The sequence below is a fragment of the Rhodnius prolixus genome, unplaced genomic scaffold (assembly GCF_049639745.1).
Source record: "Rhodnius prolixus isolate KJV_2025 unplaced genomic scaffold, Rpr scaffold_2, whole genome shotgun sequence".
Classification (NCBI taxonomy): domain Eukaryota; kingdom Metazoa; phylum Arthropoda; class Insecta; order Hemiptera; family Reduviidae; genus Rhodnius; species Rhodnius prolixus.
Window position 1 is genome coordinate 4,536,584 of NW_027411592.1, and position 6,396 is coordinate 4,542,979.

General features: G+C 32.1%; 1 protein-coding gene across 1 annotated transcript in view; it reads right to left on the reverse strand.

Annotated features, from left to right (window-relative positions):
* The window catches only part of LOC141448763 (cardioacceleratory peptide receptor-like), a 54,468-nt gene that overhangs the window by 40,032 nt on the left and 8,040 nt on the right, over positions 1 to 6,396 (reverse strand). The window lies entirely within an intron of this gene.

A 6,396-nucleotide genomic window follows, 5' to 3' on the forward strand; every position in this document is an offset into this window, starting at 1 on the left:
ACCTCTGTTCTACAACGTCGATAGGATACAGGGATAATAGGCTGAGGAGTCATTGTTATCATCGCAGCTCCTTCCATTGCTGTTTCATCAGCAAGTTCGTTACCCGGAATCCAAGAATGACCAGGGGACCAAGCAACCAAAACAGTATTCAAAGCTCCCAACGAATTGAGAGCAGCATGGCAAGAATTGACCGAAATTTGGTTCTTACTAGGAGAGGTCAGAGCTTTAATTGCAGCCTGGCTATCCGTGACAGCGGAGTTGGCTGCCATTGAGATGGCGGCTACTTTACTCCGCTGGAAGGGATTTGCCGATACTGATATTAGGTTCTTCACAAATTTACTAAGTGCAACCCAGTTGCAACCGTTTAACAGTTCTAAACATTTAACGGAAGTTAAGTATGCGGAACCAAAAAAACGCATTCTGAACTCCGCCAAAGTAGGGCACTCCGCCATGAAATGATGAAGGTCCTCAGCTATAAGAAGATTACAAAGCGGACAGAAGAGCGTGCTATCGTTTAACCACGGTTTATGTTATCATCCCTTCACTTTGCTCGGAAATGTTTTATTTTTCCAAAAAATCTTTCCATAAATAAAGTAGTCATCTTGGTACAAAAAAAAAAAAAAAAACACTATCAAAGAACACTATCAGTCAAATGTCTGGTCCATAATAATTTTAAAACCACCCTACTTCTTAAATGCTATAATTCTTGCTTAACAACTTGACACAGATTTTTAGGACATCTCTTTTCTTTAATGTTTATGTGTCAAGATCTTATTTTTATAATTAATTTGCAATCTTGAAATTCGAAGCGAAGTGAAAACTCCTCAATTTTGGCTTAATTGAGAATGAAGTAGTAAGTAGGGTTAATTTTGAGACCAGATTTTTCTTTTCTAAATAAATAAAGACAATTTTCAGGGATCCCTTCACTTTGCTCGGAAATGTTTTATTTTTCCAAAAAATCTTTCCATAAATAAAGTAGTCATCTTGGTACAAAAAAAAAAAAACTATCAAAGAACACTATCAGTCAAATGTCTGGCCCATAATAATTTTAAAATAGCATTAAACATATATTACAAATGCAATCAGCTTGGGCTATTTAAATTTCCCTGCAAAACCACCCTACTTCTTAAATGCTATAATTCTTGCTTAACAACTTGACACAGATTTTTAGGACATCTCTTTTCTTTAATGTTTATGTGTCAAGATCTTATTTTTATAATTAATTTGCAATCTTGAAATTCGAAGCGAAGTGAAAACTCCTCAATTTTGGCTTAATTGAGAATGAAGTAGTAAGTAGGGTTAATTTTGAGACCAGATTTTTCTTTTCTAAATAAATAAAGACAATTTTCAGGGATCCCTTCACTTTGCTCGGAAATGTTTTATTTTTCCAAAAAATCTTTCCATAAATAAAGTAGTCATCTTGGTACAAAAAAAAAAAAACTATCAAAGAACACTATCAGTCAAATGTCTGGCCCATAATAATTTTAAAATAGCATTAAACATATATTACAAATGCAATCAGCTTGGGCTATTTAAATTTCCCTGCAAAACCACCCTACTTCTTAAATGCTATAATTCTTGCTTAACAACTTGACACAGATTTTTAGGACATCTCTTTTCTTTAATGTTTATGTGTCAAGATCTTATTTTTATAATTAATTTGCAATCTTGAAATTCGAAGCGAAGTGAAAACTCCTCAATTTTGGCTTAATTGAGAATGAAGTAGTAAGTAGGGTTAATTTTGAGACCAGATTTTTCTTTTCTAAATAAATAAAGACAATTTTCAGGGATCCCTTCACTTTGCTCGGAAATGTTTTATTTTTCCAAAAAATCTTTCCATAAATAAAGTAGTCATCTTGGTACAAAAAAAAAAAAACTATCAAAGAACACTATCAGTCAAATGTCTGGCCCATAATAATTTTAAAATAGCATTAAACATATATTACAAATGCAATCAGCTTGGGCTATTTAAATTTCCCTGCAAAACCACCCTACTTCTTAAATGCTATAATTCTTGCTTAACAACTTGACACAGATTTTTAGGACATCTCTTTTCTTTAATGTTTATGTGTCAAGATCTTATTTTTATAATTAATTTGCAATCTTGAAATTCGAAGCGAAGTGAAAACTCCTCAATTTTGGCTTAATTGAGAATGAAGTAGTAAGTAGGGTTAATTTTGAGACCAGATTTTTCTTTTCTAAATAAATAAAGACAATTTTCAGGGATCCCTTCACTTTGCTCGGAAATGTTTTATTTTTCCAAAAAATCTTTCCATAAATAAAGTAGTCATCTTGGTACAAAAAAAAAAAAACTATCAAAGAACACTATCAGTCAAATGTCTGGCCCATAATAATTTTAAAATAGCATTAAACATATATTACAAATGCAATCAGCTTGGGCTATTTAAATTTCCCTGCAAAACCACCCTACTTCTTAAATGCTATAATTCTTGCTTAACAACTTGACACAGATTTTTAGGACATCTCTTTTCTTTAATGTTTATGTGTCAAGATCTTATTTTTATAATTAATTTGCAATCTTGAAATTCGAAGCGAAGTGAAAACTCCTCAATTTTGGCTTAATTGAGAATGAAGTAGTAAGTAGGGTTAATTTTGAGACCAGATTTTTCTTTTCTAAATAAATAAAGACAATTTTCAGGGATCCCTTCACTTTGCTCGGAAATGTTTTATTTTTCCAAAAAATCTTTCCATAAATAAAGTAGTCATCTTGGTACAAAAAAAAAAAAACTATCAAAGAACACTATCAGTCAAATGTCTGGCCCATAATAATTTTAAAATAGCATTAAACATATATTACAAATGCAATCAGCTTGGGCTATTTAAATTTCCCTGCAAAACCACCCTACTTCTTAAATGCTATAATTCTTGCTTAACAACTTGACACAGATTTTTAGGACATCTCTTTTCTTTAATGTTTATGTGTCAAGATCTTATTTTTATAATTAATTTGCAATCTTGAAATTCGAAGCGAAGTGAAAACTCCTCAATTTTGGCTTAATTGAGAATGAAGTAGTAAGTAGGGTTAATTTTGAGACCAGATTTTTCTTTTCTAAATAAATAAAGACAATTTTCAGGGATCCCTTCACTTTGCTCGGAAATGTTTTATTTTTCCAAAAAATCTTTCCATAAATAAAGTAGTCATCTTGGTACAAAAAAAAAAAAACTATCAAAGAACACTATCAGTCAAATGTCTGGCCCATAATAATTTTAAAATAGCATTAAACATATATTACAAATGCAATCAGCTTGGGCTATTTAAATTTCCCTGCAAAACCACCCTACTTCTTAAATGCTATAATTCTTGCTTAACAACTTGACACAGATTTTTAGGACATCTCTTTTCTTTAAAGCTTTCAGGTGATATAACACGTCCTTCTTTAACATCATCAGGGTAGCTCTATGACAGACATCATTAATCATTTCCCGATCGAATCCAGTGAGAACTAATGATCTTTCTCTGATTCTAAACCCCACAATCCAACCAACCATATCAAAAAAGAAAAAAAAATACTAATAGGACTTATACTAGTATTCAATGAGCTTAAATGACACTCTTTCCTATAATTTTGAGCAGATTTATTTAACCACCAAGGGTGGGTGGTACAAGGTAGTGATTTTGAGCCTAAATGGAAGTTCTCACAAGTCCCTACTTTTAATTTGTTTGAAGAATATTAATAGAATATTATCTAGCTTATTTTATCCGACGCAGCATGAATGTTTATGTGCTGTCCGGATTCCATTCATCATAGAAAGATGATTGCTCTAGTTTCAGTAGTTTTCTAGAATCTTGCGATGTGGAAAGTACATTGGTTACCTGCTTTACATATCTAGCAAAGGTTCTCATCATTCCCAAAGTAAAAATCTCTCATTCCCATTCTTATGTTTAAAAGTCTACTTCCTGAGTAACAAGTTGAAATTAAATCTGAAATTTGCTGATCAACCTCTATTAAAAAACTGAAAGACACACAGCAATTTTAATATTTTTCATCAGATTGTAGGTTTTCTATGTTTGTTCCATAAATGAGTTCCTTTGAACTGCTACGATTATTTCCTCACGATGAATCACTGGAATATAGAATTCAAAATTAAGCTATAAGAAATGCGGTTTCACTAAATTTAATTAGAATATCTTTGTTTGTAGCCCTGTTGCGATTCCAAGGAGTGCTAAGTTTAGAATTTCATTCGGTTGACGTCACAATCAGATGAATATAACGGTCTGTTGCTGCTGTCATCTAGTTTCAAAGTTTATTCAGAAATGATTTCCCTCTTATTATTAAATAAACCATCACGACCCATGTCCATGTGTACCATATTCAAAAATTAATTCATCATTTTTGTTTTTGTTTAGTTTCTTGTCCATAAATCTGTAGACAGTGGTGGTGTTGAAAGTAGGCGACATGGTGTACCAACAGATGTATTTATTTTAATTTGCAGATGATATTCATGACCCTCCTCATGTTGAATTTTTGTTTCCAATTGTTTTTATATTAAATCTAACTAATTAAGTTTGATTATCTTGAGTTAGATCCTGCTATTGATTTTAATCTAGATTGTATTTCTTTACAATTATAGGGAATGTAATATTTTAGTTTCTAAAAGATGTTTCAACTACTTCCGATACCCTTCTTTTTTATGAACTGCTATTTTATTATAAGAATTAAATGGTCTTTGGGCGCTCAGAATGAATAAATGAACCAAACCACCTCTCAGTCCACATAACTATGCCAAAAAAGAAATAAAAAAATCGAAGGAGAAACATCCTGACTCTTCAACCTATTCTAACAACTGATACTGAACATAATTTTTTCATACCCACCCAATCCGACATAAGATAGGGGATATGTTATTATTTCATGTTAGGCCTGGTGGTGTATTAAGTGATATGTAGTGCGTTTTCGCTCATTGATTTCTACCAGTTACTATCCATGTGATTTGAAATTATATGAAACCCTGCCGTAGAAGAATATCTTAAAAATAAATACATAAAACATAATAATAATAAATAAGTTCTCCAATCCATCACCAACCCAACATTGAAAAACCTAACTGTATCTTCCTCCACTAAAAAAAAAGGGGGATTTATCAAATGGTTTTCTTGAGGATATAAAAGAAATGTCTCCACCCTTTCAATCTTTTACTTGTTCCTCTAAGACCATGAAAGGCCCTTCTCAAGTTTCTTCTAGCTTCAGGGCCTACCTCACTTTATCAAAACCCATGGCAGTCTCGTACGAGCAGCCTGTTGAGAATTCTTCTTTCCACTTCTTGAAAAATCCTAATAATCTCCCTCTTATAATTGTATTACTTGGATTTTTAATATTATATTATTATTGCACTATTCTCCCCACCCCTATGGATCCAAATCAAAGCTTCAAACTACAAAGTATAGAGTTAGGCTTAAAAGCAAATCCACTGCGACCTAAACGGACTACGAATAGAGACTTCTTAAATGTACAGAAAAGGGCATAAAAAGAATAGAAAGAAAATTGTGCTGATTATTTATTTACCAAAAATTTCCTTAAATTGAAGAGAATTTAAAATAAACCAACTCAAAATACGAGAATTTATTGAAAATATGGCTAACCACGGATCTAAATCCGGCAGTGCTGGACAATATCTTTGATTTTTTGTGACGTAGTACGCATATATGACTGTATTTAATAAACTTTTATCGAAAGGTGTTTGTAAATGACGTTTAGGAGCATAAATATCAGTATTCTGCATAACTTTGACAACTTTAAATAAGACTTTACTTTTTTTCTGAGCAATGGCAAAAACAAGCACTGTAATCTTATAATGTTTGAAAAAATTATAATCTCAAAAACGGCTATTAAAAAACACAAATTTCAATTGCTACAATCATATTAGTGGTGATTATTGTTCGATTGAGTTTTTTAGTTACAGTGAATTTCTCTGACGCTCGGTAGTTTGTAACTGTTTTATTTCTTTTTCTTTCCTATCCTAATAGGTGGTAAAACCATTCGATCTCTAGCAGCGGACCATAAATTGGCTCTACAAAAGTAGAAATTGTGGGTTTCATGATGTTGCCGTATGTCCTCCGTACGCACACTTCCGACCATTCATTTTTTCGTCACAATGGCAGAGAGTTACCATTACCTCGATTCATTAATGGTAAAGTAATCATGGCCAGTTATAAGGCAGAAAAAATTTATCAGCATGGGGCAAATTTTTTGTTCAGCGGAAAACAACATGAATTAGGTCCTTCTGCTGATTTGTTATATTTATTGATTTTCCCTGCTTCACAAATACTTTTTTTCAGTTTACATTCTGTCATATTTATCGCTAACTACATCTGGTTACATTCAATATCGAATATTTTCATTAGATGCTAACTTAGAAAATTTTACCAGTACTAAT